This window comes from Apteryx rowi, unplaced genomic scaffold (genome assembly GCF_003343035.1).
Source record: "Apteryx rowi isolate R43461 unplaced genomic scaffold, aptRow1 scaffold_83, whole genome shotgun sequence".
In the NCBI taxonomy this organism is placed as follows: Eukaryota; Metazoa; Chordata; class Aves; order Apterygiformes; family Apterygidae; genus Apteryx; species Apteryx rowi.
In genome coordinates, this window is record NW_020451127.1 from 1,070,578 (window position 1) to 1,085,525 (window position 14,948).

Sequence of the window (14,948 nt, forward strand, 5' to 3'; positions counted from 1 at the left end):
CAGCCTCGTGTAGCAGCTGCTATAGCGAAGCTCTTGACCGCAAAGTCAAACAGTAGCTGCTTTCTAAATGGCATGTTCTTCCAGTTGTGGCTCTTGTCACTTGGGCACGTAAACATTTTTCACTCCTTGCCACCCCCTGGCAGCCTGGCTTTGCGAGGAAGCCAGAGTAAATTTTGCTCAYGTGTGATGTCCCGTATACTCTGATTGCTTTGATTTGGCTGTAATTGTCGTGATTCACTCTAACAAAACAAAGTCCCCTGTTAGTGATTGCTACCTTGTTTTTGAAACTGGAAATCAGGCCACCACCTAGTGTGCTTATTATATGGCATGGAAAATGGAGATGTTTTCGAGTAATCTGGCAAGGACCCTGATGAGCTGTTAAGAGTCCTCCAGAAAGAACAGAAGAGGAATTTCCATGTGCAAATGGCCCATTTTCATGCTGACTTTTCATTTCTATTTGTGGCCAGCACTAGGTGTTGCTAATCGAAAGCCAGAATTGGACTTAAGCCCTGAGGAATGGAGGCTTTTCTTCCCGTGCTCAGCAAGCTGTGCTTTCCAAGAGGGTTCTCACCTGCTGCATCAAAGTCGAACCTTGGCCGGTTCTCACTGGGACCTTGCTCTGGAGGTGGAGCAGCCTTTGGCATCCCGTGCACCAGCTGCACTGTGCAAAACTGTGGGTTCGGTGTGAAAATTTACCCGCAAAGTGCTTGCAGCTTGTGGGCCACTTCAGATGTCACATTTCTGCCCTATTATTTCAGCAATAAGCTTTTGAATAAGCTGTGAATACTTTATGGACAAATTTTCAAACAAGCCTGGATCCTTCAAAAACAGTCTTTCATAGCTAAATAACAGAAGTGGGTAGGAAGCAGATTTTTTTTTTTCCTGTTTTGTGGGAAATCTCATGATTTTGAATTCTTTTCTCCAARCCAAACCAAATTCAAAGCTCTCCACAAGACGAAATTAAATTAAAAAATCATGCCGGGCCAATCAAAATGCCATTTGGAAGCAGAGGTGCACACTTTATGATTTGCAAATGCCAAAAGTCATCCTTATCAAAGTGCTTCTTTTAGTTTTTGCTTTTTCAAAAAGCCGTTTAGTCATAACCAGGGAGCTTTGGGGAAACTGTGATTTCAAACCCAAAGCATATTATTTCTTTTTGTCAAAGAAAACGCAAACCGCTCTCTCAGAAAATTCTGCACAACTAGGCTCATCGGTGATTGAAAGCTTGTGCGCTGCAATTTTCTTAAGTCAGAGCAGATGCTGAATGCAAATTCCTCTGCACGCCTTTCTTGCTGCGACACCAGCCTTCACCCTGAGAAATGCAGAGTGACAACGAAGAGTCCGTGTCTCTGCGTGCACGCCAAGGGTTYGGACGTGGTCCCATTCGCTTCCGTACCAAGACAGCGTGCCGCTGCTGTGCCCTTCCCCTTGGGTAAACTCCCTGGGGCTGTATTCATCCTCCGAGCTTTCGGATGGGCTGGTCCCCTTGCAGGGTCCCATTGCATTTGGGACCTTCTGAGACACCCTCTCCCCAGTGCTCAGGGTAACTTGCTCCGTGGTAGAGCCACGACCATCGGTTTCTGCTGCTCCTGGAAGGACTCCAGGACCTGCCTTGTGCTGTCAGCCCCCTTCAGTCCTTACGCTCTCGCACTGGAGGGTGAGGAGCTCCTGGTGGCAGTCCGAGGCTGCAAATCCTACAGGTGGTTCAAGCAGTATTTGCTCCTTGCACCTACTGGCGAAAGTGTTGGTGGGGCCTGCAGACTTGGTGAGACAAAACCCTGAGAAACTGGTGCGAATCGCAGTGTCCCAGTCTCAGCAGAACCGGGTATCTTGGTGCATGTGTTTGAACGTGGCAGCATTAGATGGACGTAGGTTGAGGAAAGCTGAGTGTTATTTAAAAAGCAGTCCGCAGAATGCATCCTTCTCCCGTTTGCCATGAAAAGATGACGGCTATTTCATACAGTGTCTGCCCAGCACAGTTTTTCATGAATATTTTAAGCATCTGATTTACTGTTTCTTTTGAAAACCCTTAGTGACGATCATCCGGCATGCTCTAGCAGTGCTCTGACGATGAGGCCAATTCCAATATCAATGAGGGGAGAGGATTACAGGCTTGAAAGTGGAGATAATTACATTTTTTAAGGCGCAATCTAAATAGCACTCTCGGCACAGGCAATACGCTATGCCAGAAGGATTAAACACGAAGTAGATTTATGCAGTGTGTAGTCCGAGCCAAGGTTGCGAATGTATTTTAGAGAAAGATGTTCTGCACTCACTAATGGGTGATAAGGCAGATGCCCGCCCCMCATAACCACTGATTTTTGCTATTAGTTGAAGGATGCTCTTTTTTAGCTTGCACCTGTGGGCACTAGCGAGCCGGGGGCCCAGTCCTGCTCCTGATCAGGTGTGACCGTGCCAGAGGGGTCGGCTGGCAAAGGGACGGGGTGACGTCACGTCATCCCACCGACATCTGGGGTGACTCATCCGAGAGAGGGTGATGGGCTCCTGGGTGCTAAGTGGTTTGTGACGTGCCGGGACCGTGGAGATGGAGAGGTCGCCTGACACCTTGGTAGTTGTTCATGGGGGGATTGTTGGAGCAGTAGCAGGAGCAGAACATCGATGCTTCCACCAGTGCTGGTGGGCTTATTGCCCTTATCGCTCGATTTCTGTTCCACTTGGAGAAGACTTTTCATCTTTAGAGTTCACAAGTTAACAGAAAAAAAAAGATATATTAGTGTTTTAAAAGTCTGCTTATTTGTCTTGGAAGTAATATTTCTGTTTCCTCCACCACTGGAGACCTATATCCCTGTCTGGTTAAGGGTACCCCATCTATCATGTATTACTCTCCCAAATGGGGCTTTTTTTTCTTAAATAATTAAGCAGTTCTTGCCTGATTTACTGTGTTATGACTTGCTTGGTACCATGTATTATTCTGTTTTGTTTCCTGCTGGGTTGCAGGCTGTACCTCAAAGTCATTATAGAAATAGCTGTAGATCCTTCCTATGACTCAGGAAACTCAGTTCTTTCTCCTCTACATCCTAAGAAACAGAAAAAAAAAAAAAGTCACTCTTTGTTGTGGACTCCGCAATCCCATTCTCCATGCCTCATACCCAAAAGTATGTCCAGGTCCCAGTCTTGGGCTACATTGGTGGTAAAATGGGACCGTGGTAAACGGGTTGCTGAATCAGGGAAGTTCTGCCAGACAGACGAGGTCCAGCTGGTCATCGGTAAATGGCACATCCCTTATGCCTCCATTTGTGGCATGCACTTGTGTTCTTTATTAAAGGGTTTCTTTGTGTATGTGTGCGTGTGTGTGTTTTTCCCATTTCTTTTCAAAAACCCCCTTTGCTCTGTGGTTTTGTTTGGAGACTTGTCCGTTTTTGAAAGCACTGTTTGAACTTGCGTTTTATGCGTGGTGCCCAGAGCCTGGGAGAAATTAGGCATTTCAAAGGCAGTTCAGTATGACTGAGACATGAGGGAAATGAGAGGGATCCTGTGGCTCAGGCTCCTCCGGTGATAATTCTGCATGTTTCTCCTGTTGGCACCTTGTGCTAAGAAGGACCCTGCAGGACAGCAGGTAACAGCTGCTGTCTCACCTTCCCATGAACTGGGGCGCTTCCTCACTTTGCAGAATATCTCAGCCCAGGGYTGCATTTGAGAGGCAAAGGAGATTTTTCCAAGGGTGGCATTAGCCACCTTGACTAGCCCAGGGCGGTGCTCGGGGTGCAAAGAGACAGATGCCCTAAGCCTTGGGACAGCAAGGATGAATCTTCAAGAGAGCTGCTGTTCCAAGAGGTGCCACTGTCTTGGCTAGGGCCTGAGCAGACGCCTGGGAGAAGGAACCAGACTCCAACTTGTGGCCTTTCTGGAGGCAATCACGCCACCCACCTCGAGGATGGCACCCAGGAATGAAGTCTTCTCTGGGGAAGGAAGAGTCGCTCTGTRGCACCAACCCAGGAATTAGGAGGGAAAAGGAGCAAGATGCATGGGGAAGCAGCCGAAGGAGGGACGAGAAGGAAGATGCACGGGGAAAGGTGAAAGAAACCCACTTGGAAGGGGGGGGGGGCGACCAGCAATTTTAGCTTTCTTGGGGTCTCCGCACAAGGGTGAGGCTGGGCCGGTGGTGGGAGCGCCGCTGCCGGCTCGCTGTGGGGGAACGCGCTTTGATTTCCCGGGTTATTTACTGCGTTTGTTCTGCCTCCTCTCTGCGATTTATTTGGGGACATCTTGTTCTGGTTAAGGCGCTTGGGCTCTGGGCCATGCGGAGCTGATTGCAAAGCACTCGAAGGCCGTCACAGCATGCAGTGGATGAAAACTGCTGAGCGGCAAGACACCTGCGTTTGTAGCTTTATCTCACGCCTAGGCCATCTGGAGCCCTTGAGAAGCAACCTCTCACCGGACCACGGACTAAATCAGCTCACCTCCCCGCACACCTCAGCAGCATCGCCGCCGAGCAGCGCTAGCCCTATATGCATAATTAAGGGCATCTTGATTTACTGCCTGTGCGCTTATTGTAGACTTTGGAAGTGAATTCAGCTAAATCAAATTAAGCCACTTGAATAAGAATAAGAATGTCCTCACAGGGTTTTAATGCAGTTTAACTAATCCACTGTGGACGCTAACTCAGATTAATTTTCCCTGGTGTCTCTGGGTAGATGAGCCCTCGGAATAAAAGAAGTCTGAATTTGTTTTAGCTTAATTTGTTTTAGACGTGAATTGCATAAATCAAATTAAGGCCCCTTAAAATTATGGGCAGAAGTAGGGGGTTAACGTGATTTAGACTGAGTCACTTTGAATGCCCACCTTGGGCTAATTTGCACTAACTCTCTCGAGCGTGCTGTACTCATCTCTAAGTCCAAATTCCTACATAAGTGGACAGCACTGCTTTGTCGAACCAACTGCTGTAGCCAAAGAGCTGCTCCGTTTCCGTCAAGGGAGCTGCAGGTCTCTGAGCGAGACTGKGCTGGGCCCAGAAGAGGTGGGAAAATGGCCATGGGGTCTAGGGTCGATGGAGACCTGTTTGCACAGCCGTGTATACACTTGTTTGTGTGTTGGATATGYGTGTTTGCGTGTGCCTACCGGGAGCACAGGTTCAGCCTCGCCACAGGTCCAACCTGGGTGCATGGAGATGCGGCAGCTTCACCTCTRTTGGGCTACCAGGTTTGGCAGCCCCCCCAAAACACTCCTGTCTTTGGACTGCACTGGCCAGTATCCTTATTAGTTATTATYGCTGGTAAAATGATGGGGAAACAAAGGTGCAGGCTTACTTGTGCTGAATTTCCTTTCTGCGTGTTTTGTGACCTGAYGGACAAGGCTGGGTCTTGGGATTGAGACATGGGGACCCTCTCTCCTCCCATGCTGCTGGGAGCCCCGGGTACATCGTTTTCCTAGTTTGTGCCAAGCCATGGTAATGGTACTTCTGTTACCCATATGGAATAGTTTATACCCTCCTGAAGGCCAGTTGTGCTGCCTAGGTAGTGTAAGGGGCTTGCACGGCACAGGGATACTTGTCCTCAGTTATTGGGCATCAGAGGCAGCGTGCAGAGCCGGTGCGCTCTACAGAGCTCAGCGCTGCTGCGCCCTGAGGACCGCGCAGGTGTGAGGAGTTGGTGTCACCCTTGGTGTCGCCACTTGACGTCTCACGGTCTTCAGTAGCAGCGCGTGTTGGGTTTGGCACAAGAATTTAGGTGTGGGTGGATTCAGCATTTAGTAAGTTCTGGAGCAAAGTGTGTGTCTATGAAGGTATATTTATCTATCTGCATCTACCCATCTATCTCTCTATATAGGTATATAGACGAGGTGGGTGCATCTATTTGTACATGTAGATATATACATGAGGTGGGTGCACCAAGGAAACAGGATAGGAGTATGTATCTGACTGTTGTGTTCAAGCTGCACGTGGGCTGAAATCCCCTCCTTTGCTCAGGCTAGGATGGCGTTCAGGTCATTTGTAAAAGCGATAAGGAAGAGGGTGCAACGGACGGCTGGGAGAAGGATTTTCTYGGCCGCAAAAAGCACCTTCCACAGCGAAGGCTGAGAAATCTGTGTTCTGCTTAGAGATAGGAAGTGCGTCTGCTCTTCCTAGCATAGCTGCAAGCTGAAAACATGGGAGACACCAACAGCCGTGGCCTTGGGTCCAGAGCATGAAAGCTCTGTAGGGCTAACTGCCAGGTGATGCGTGCAAGTGAGCAGACCAAATTGTGCTTCCCCAATAAAGGACACCTTGGGGAATGTAGTGCCTGGATGTGCTCTGTGTAGGCTGGAACCTGGCTTCCTTTAGCTGTGGGAAAAAGGCTGGGTGTCCTTTGTGCATCAGTCTTGCCCTCCCATCCAGTATCTCCCAGGTCCTTGTTTTAGCCAGAGGCGGCTGAATTCGGGGTAGACACTTAGCGCTGATCGTAGGGTTGGGCCTTGCAACCATGCATGCTGGGGATGTTTAAAGAACTTTGCCTTTCTGGTAAGTGTGGCTGAGAGACCTCATCCCTGGCTGGCCCGGGGGATTACAACTCATGGGATGTCTCCATTGCAGCCGGGAGCTGGATCACAGCCATGTTAGAGGCTCCTCTGCTTTCTTCCATGATGTGACGCCATTGGGGAGATTCAATCCCATTTCTGTATCTGTCTTATTAGCTCTGACACCTCCCTTAGCACGACTGTTTCACCTCTCCTGGCTCCTGTTTTCTGGCCTTGACTCTGGAGAAATGAGACAAAGGGTCACCTGAAATGAGTCCCAGGACAAACAGGCCACTCTTCCACGAACGACTGCCTGGTGCTTGGCAAATTACAGCATATCAGGAATCCTGGGTTGTCTTAACTGATGCAGAAACCATGCCCTGTGCTGCCCGATGTCTTAAACTGACTGCTTGTTGTTGGTGACACTTAATATTTGTATGAAAGGGACTCCTTGAGGATCGTCCGCACTAAGGACCCTGTTGTGGGGGATACGGACCAGACACAAAGCAGGTGATAGCCAGGCTCTGGGGGCTCTCGGTCAGCATATGCAGACCAGGAAGAGGAGCTGAAGCTGAGAAGGGGAACCAGCTCACCCAAGGCCATGACAGAGCTGGTGCAGGAACCCGGGTCTCTCAGGTTGGTGTACTCATCCCTGGACTCCAACCTACTTTTCTAGTTTCTTGATATCGGTTGTCTGTGGATGGCACTGGGCCTTGTTTGCAGCACTGTCTAGCTAAATACAGCTTCTAATATCAGCTCTCTGGTGTTGAGGGACCAGAGGGAGATCAGGTGCTGGGGACTGTGATAAAGCTCTCAATAACAACTGTCTAATGAGAGCCATCTCCCCCATCTTGAGCTCCTCCATACCTTAAGTCTCGGTCCTTTTCAAGGATGGAGGACCTCGAGTTGTGTGCGAACGAGATGCCAAGGGTCCAAGGCTCAGATGCTGCTAGTGCTTGTTGGTTGAGCTGTGATAGCAACTCGCCTTCAGGCTCCCGACTTGCAGCAGCAGTCAGGACCACTCCTGAGGGTGTGAGCGTGATTTTGGGCAAGCTGGGCAGGCGGGGTAGGGGGATGAGGAGGCGTTGGGTTATCCGCCTTCCTTGCTTGCTCAAAGGAGAGATGGAAAGCAGAAAAATTCCTGTTTACTGGATATGAACCATTCTGTGCTTTGAGCTGTTGCTGGGCTTTCTGCAGCCACGTGATGGACTAATGCACTTATACTGGTTAAAAAATGAGACGGAGCCAACCAGCCCATGCCTTTTCCTATTTCTGCTGTCTCCACTTTCTCGTTCCTTACTCTGTCTTGTGTCAGGCAAGTCTGGCTCCTCTTTTGCAAATACCATCTGCTGCTGCTGCTGCTGCTGCTACTCTCCCAACCTTTCTCTTTAATAACTTGCGTCTGCACCACAGTCTGTTTTTCTTTGGTGGATCTGGAGCATGACTGCTTTATTGCCTTTTATCGGCAAGTGTAGAAAGTGCTGATACGCTACAAAATTGACAACAGCGTAAAATATATCCCAGCAGGACTCTCCTGGTCACTTGATTTGGTTTATCCTCAGCCAATATAATGGCCTTTTTAAAATTATTATGTTTCCTCCACTCTCGTTGGAAATGCTACCTCCTGCCTCTTTTAATTGGATTCACTTCTGTGCTCTTTGCGTTCCAGCGTTGACGAGTGCCTGAGCAGGCAGGTGCCTTGACACCCCCGTTTATCTTATGCAAAACTGGGCGTTAACACGTGCTTGGTCAGACTAAAACACAGCAGGGTGGGCCAGATTTTGAAGGAGACTTTGACAACCGCGTGCCACGGAGCAGCAGCGACCCTGGTGTGACCAAGTATGGAGCCAAGTGCACTGGCGCGGGATTCCTGAGTCAGCAGATCCCGGGGTCCTACCTGCTGGGATGAGGGATGGCATCATCCCAGATCCTCAGCCCTCCGGGCTGTTCTGCCGTGGTCTGTACCCACAGATATGGTCAGGCTTTCAAGTGTCCGGTTGTTACAAAAACATGAAAGGGAAAGCCCAGTTTTCGACAGTTGCTGAAAAATCCCTTTGTGACATCCCTGGCCAGACTTTTCCCAAGATGAGAGCTTCTGCTGGCCACCCTACAAGCTGAACTCACTGGAGAAGGAGGACCATCATTGCTTCTGGTAAAGGAAAGAAAAATCCCTCTTTTCTGGGCTGCCGTCATGACTCAGCAGGTATCTGGGTCTCCAAAACAGGATTTTGCAAAAATTATTTTTTTTGTGCTTACTGCAGTATCATCTTGCAAAGCAGAGCAGAGCCTATAGGGCAGGATTCTGTTTGTTAAGCATTTCAGATACTTTGGAAATGCTTGGATGCTTCTTAGGGCCATTCGAGATGCTCCAGACAAGGCTGACAGATGGGACCAAGGACCTCTGGGAGACCTGTGGCCCTCTGCAATGGCAGGTGGAGGCGTGGAGGGATCCCACAGAGTATTTCATATGGCATATGGTGCATAGTCACATATGGTATATGGTCTGGGCAACTGGAAAAGGTGTCTACCGTGGGGTGAGGCTGCACTGATTTTAACGGGACTTAGATCCTCAGATATCTAGGTATCTACATGGCGCCTATATTTAATCTGCATGATGATTTTTAGCCTAGAAAAAGCTTTATTATGGTGAGGGTAGTGAAGCACTGGCATCAGCAGTGATGTGGGCTATTTCAACTCTTGGCGGCTTTTAAGAGCAGGACAGGTACCTGTCCGTCATGAGCACTTCAGGTGGAGCTGATCTTGCCCCAGGGCAAGGAATGGGTGAGATGATCTCTGAAGGTCTTGCGTCTTATGACTCTTTGATACCTTCARAACGGAGGAGCTGGCAAAGTTGGGGCTAATATTTTCAAGAGTGCCTGAAGCCCRTGTTGTTAGAAGGATGTCAACACCTAATTCTGGCTTCTGGCCGTATAACCAGGTRTAACTGTGGGTTATAACCTGCGGCCAGGAGAACTGGCAGCCCTTTGCTGAACTACCCGCTCTGTCCTCGCGTGATGTGTGGGCTGTTGGGCCATGCTTACACGAACATGGCAAGTCCTGCTGATTTCAACTGCCTTTAAYGCCTTTCCTGCGTGCATTTGAGGAACTGGGCCAAAGCGATCAAGGGACATGCACCTCTTGATTTTTATGTTTTGGTAGGAGCTCAAGCACTCTTGAAAATGGAAAAAAGCTGCTGTTAAAATCATAAGCTCTCCGCAATGTGAAAGCTCTGCTTCAGGAGATGCTGGAGGGCCGTTTCCCGAAATCTCGCAATGGCTAGAGTGACCTGAGACATCTGCCACTGAAGTCTGTGGTCGTGTCCCCGCAGAGTTCATTGGGCATTAGTCACAGTGATGGCCATGAGCAGAGGAGGGGACACCTGCCTCTGGCTGCCCCAGCTCTAACTCGTGGCTTTCTCTGGGATCTCAATGGGGTGACGGAGGCAGAAAAGCAGGTGAGGGGAGCAGCAGGAAGCAGTTTTGTATCCAGGACTTTTCCTTTCGGTGCTGCAATCTCTGATATCATTTGGGCTGTGTCTTCCCCTGCCTGGGGCTTTTTGCCGTGTCCAGGAACTTGGAGCAGGTGCCTGGCGCAAATCTCACAGCAAGGATTGCAGTGCAATGCGCTCCACTGCCCTTGCCAGCGATTTTCCATTTCCTACTCATGCAGGCATGCGAAAACTTTCTAAGACAGTTCCTACAATGTTGGTGGGTAGGGGCRAACAATAAAAGAAAGAGGCAGAAAAAGAAAAAGGACTGGCAAGGTCCCAATATAATTTTCCTGTCTGGAAGTTCATTGGCCTCTGCTAGCTGGTGACAGCCCCTGGGCTTATTTCCATCGCAGCCTGCCGAGGTGTCAGCCGTGTTTTTAAGGTGTTTCGGGCAGAAGGGGACAGTGAGCGGAGCCAAGGTGATGGAGGGTAKGTGCATGAGCAGGGCTTTGCAGGAAAGCCCGGGCTGGGATGTGCCCCTACTAGAAGTCCCTCCAAGTGCAACACCTGGGCAGGGTGGGGAAGGATCACGAGTCAGGACCAAGATGTGTTAGCAGGGATCAGACTTTGTTTTTGCAGCTGGCATCAATTTTTCTCCCCTTCTTCCCTTTCCTTCCTTCTCCCTGGGTAACGCAGCCTGGAGAAAGGAAGGCAGAGATCATGTCTAAGTGGTGGTTCTTGCTCTTGCYAACTCTTGTGACTTTTTGTCATGAATCTTGTGGTGGTGCTGGTGGTGGTGGGAGTTTGCTCCCAAGCTGCCCTTTCTGGAATCGCACAAGGAGCTTGGTTTTCACTGGAAAGAAATGAGSGAGAAAATCGCTACCCTCACGCCGAGGTGGGGAGAATGGACATTTGCACATACAAATCCCTAAAGGCCTCCGAAACCCAGAAGGCAGATGAAAAAGGCTTAAAAAAAAAAAGAAAAAAGGGCCAAACACCCTGGAACATATCGATTTAGGAATCATGAGGCTGAAAATGAAGAGGGGCCGTGCGACATGTCTGGGGGATGGCTCATGACTGGCTCCTGCGGTGGCTGGGGAGAGCCGGCCAGGAGAGCCGCTGCCTCCTTGGGCAGGACTCCAAGGAGCACCGCTGGATTTTTGGCCGTTTTCCAGCCCTGGCAAGTTGTGAGGGATCAGATCTAAGGGGCAGGGGCAATTCTGTGGCCCGAATTACCGACGGGCCAGGAGCAGGGTCACTGCTAAGTCCCTTAAGACATCTAGCAGCTGGGCTGAAGCACAGCTTGGAGGTGCCCTAGGAGAGAGGAGGCTCAAACCTCGTGTGGACGCTGCCCATGATTTCCTCGCCCGGGCTGCTGACCTGATTGTAAGGGCCTGAGAGTGGAGCAAACCCACCGAAATGAGAGCGCTGGCCTTAACGGCCCACCCGATCACTCGGTTTGCTTTGGCTCCCATTTCCCCACCTTCCTTGTGAGCGGACCTTGGGAAGCGAGTTAAGGCRTGAACCAGGAGGCTGCGGTACGCAGGAATTAAATTATGCTCGTGTTGCAGTGCGTATGTGCTTTTCTCCAAGAGTCAACGCAGCCTGGAGCAGCATCGGGCCCCTTCCCTTACTCACAGCTTGGGCTTCCCTTCATAAGAGCAATGCCTGCGTGGCTGCTCTGTTCCTCTATGAAATCCAGACAATAGGCTGGGACCGTGAAAACGAATAGGGAATGCAATTAAAGACAAGTTCAGGGTAAGATTTTTGAGCAGACCGGCAAAAGTGCCAGGACAAATTACAAGCAACCCTAAATCAGCATTCACTGTCTGGTCTGAAACTCAAACTGCTTGAGGTCTGCAAGCATTTCTTTAGCTGAGGAGATCAGATCTGTGGTGTGGGCGGCTGTATGGAGATGCTCGAGGACTCCACGTGGGAGGATTTCAGTAACAAGGGGGAACCTAAGGAATTCATTTCCATTTGTGCTCCTTTACAGAAYCCCTTTCTTTGGGATTTTGAAGCTTGTGCCTATGTTTGAAGTCAGCCCTGTTCAGTACGGTTACTTCTCCAGTCCACGTGGAGCCATGAGATGGGTAAATCACATTTTGAACAACAAATACACATGTGCTCTTATTTGCTTCCTGGTTTTGAGCCTTCAGGCTTTCCCCCAAAACCTTGAAAGATGGAACCCTGTTTAAAGAAAAATGGAGATTTTTTGTGTAAGCACATGATTTTAAAGACAGGTCTTTCAGAAAAAAGTGAATTATATTGAAACTTGGAGCAGTRTAATGTGAGGCACCATGTCAGGTGGTACTCAGACTGTCTTGGATGGTGGCTGACCCGGGAGCTTGTAATTTGCCTGTTCRATTAATAAATAGGAGAGAGTTTATCTTTCATCCATCCATCCATGGGTTCTCCATCGCCCCTGTTGTGTAGACCAGAGGACAGAGCTGCTGGAATGGGAGAATTGGTCTTCCCTTTCCTGGAAGACCCGGTCTTCCCCTTTCTTCTCCCCTTGGCCTTTCCGTATATCRGATATCCATCCTTTAGGTTGGGAGCAGGTGTGGAGTCTTTCCCACAGCAAAGTCTGCATGTGCCAAAGAGCTCCCTGAACCTTGCATTTCTCCCGCATTGCAGTGAAATCAGTCGTACTGTAGCATGGAAGAATTTGCATGAGGTCCATCAATGCTGGTAAGTCCATTTAGGGACATGTATTTCCAGCTATATTACAGCTACATATGTAAATCTATTTGTGCATCTATTTACATTTCCTTCCATTAACTTGGAGTTAAGCTGAAATTCAGGAAGACCCCCAGGAGGCATAACCTGGTCAGAGATTTGCTCTGGTAAATRTGTGTGCTGAAGGGAAATTTTTCTGTAGCTTTCCAGCAGGATATGTTGCTGACTTTGGCAACAAGAGTAATCCAGGGCAACTGAACAGTTAAAGAAGTTCTCAGCTGATTTTCCGGGAGAAAATTAGGTCCAATGGGAGGAGTTTAAGTTCAGAAGAATCTTATTAGTGTGCTCTCTGCCCCAGATCCTTACGTGGTGTCAGACAGCCTTGGTCTATTGAAAGGATGCTGTGGTGATTTGTACCAGCTAAAAGTCTGGGTCTGTTTCTCTAATCACTCCATTTTTTGACATATAATTTAGGGGGGAGAAAGMAAAAAATCCAAGTGACTAGAGGGGAGCAGGTTACTCCCTTCTCTTGGTCACACTCTCATAGCTGTGGGAAGCTGTGGGGAGCTGTGGTAATAAACTGCTGATGGTTGATGGCGAAGTGTGAGACAGGAACTGGTGGTTGTCTCTGGTTCCGTGGAAGTTAGAGGTGAAACGATCCAGGAGATGATTTCCCTCTTCCTTGGGGTGCTGCAAACCACAAGTAACAGCAAAATACAATGATTACATTCTGCTCCTCTTTGCTAGGACCCTCATACACTCTCCTATCGYGCCACAAACCACGCAGATGAATCGTGACTTTTCTTTACTGAGGATTAAGTAATTGCCACACTTGCTGGGTGGTGGAGATGTTTTTCCTGACTTCAGAGCTCCCCAGGGCTGAGTGATGCATGAGAAAGTGGTTCCTCAGAGCTCCCCGTGGCTTTGTTTCCCAAGTGTCTTGAGGACTTACTTACAAACATAAAAATATCCACATGCAGTCAGAAGAACAGCTCTTCCATCAAAATACCATGTTYTAACCAATGATGGGTAGGTGATATTTAAGGGTAAGGGTAGAATGGGCAGGTATAGAGCAATCCTTCGGCAGTCAGTAAGTGAGAGTGTACCTGAGCCTGAAGTTACATCTGGACCACTCTACTTAAAGACATAATTCATGTCTTGTCCATGAATATATCCAATTCCCAGACTCCTGTGACTGTATTTCTTCAGTCTTTTGTGGCATGATGTAGTTATGGACCAGGAGGAAAAGAGTGCTGCTTTTTCTGTGTTTTGTTGGTACAAAAATAGCAATAACCCTCCCCACTCCAAGTGCTAAAGAGCATCTCCACGCTGCAGGAGAGAGGGAGAAAGCAGCTCTCTTTCCTCTGTGTGCTGTCCAGGTTCATGGAGCCACGTTCACATGGTCTATGTGAAGGGCAATGAACTAAGAGAGGGGAGAGGAGAGGGATGCTAGAGTACATGAGGAATTCARCTGGAAAGGTGGGAAAGAATTGGCAAACACAACTAGAGCATGGTGCAAATGAAGCATTTGAAGCTGATCTTGCTGAACCAGATTTGTGGTACGGCTATTAAATATACCGCACTTTTCTCCTAAAGGCCTAGGAGCGGTGCTCTGTCTCCGTTCCTCCTCTGCGAGCACGGAGATGGGTGAGTTTTGAGATTAGGAGTTGGAGTCTGAATAGCCAAACCCTCTTTCAATCAAACTCTGCTCAGTGATCATTTCACTGTGGTGGTCTGGCCCAGCTTGGTTCATCTGATGTAGAGAACATGAGTGTTTGCTCTGCTGCATGTGGCCTGGTGGGGCACTTTGCAGCTCTAGGATGGACCCAGGTGTTCATAGTGCAAGGGTCTTGCACAAATCGGCCTTGCTTGGATGTTGCCACTTAAAGTAGTTTCCAACCCAGAACTCATTCTCCTTCAAGTCCAGGCTTGTCTGGATGCAGAAAAGCCCACGTAGACATACCCATAATTTTACCTATAACATGCCTTGTCAAACCATCTAATGTCTGATGGGATTGGGACATTTCCCACAGAGAGGTACCATGTGGCTTCAACCCCTCTAAGCTGTGGTGTCACCGAGAGCTCACACATGAGAAGTGTGTTCATTTTAGCTGTCTCTGCTTTTGAAGGAAGTTTCTTAAACCGCGAGTCTTTCCTGGACTCCTTCATGAACCCTTTGCAGTGCACGGACAGCTTTTTGGGGTGTGAACATACAAATTGGCCTCCAGTAACGATTTTGTGAGTGCCACACAGAGGCAAATTGCTTCTCCGATAAGCTTCTTTGGACCTCCAAGACCTCATTTTTGCCTGTGTTTTGCCAAGCTTTTTTCAGTGACTGAAATCCTTACCTAGAAATGCATCACACAAAATCCAACAGTGCAGAATA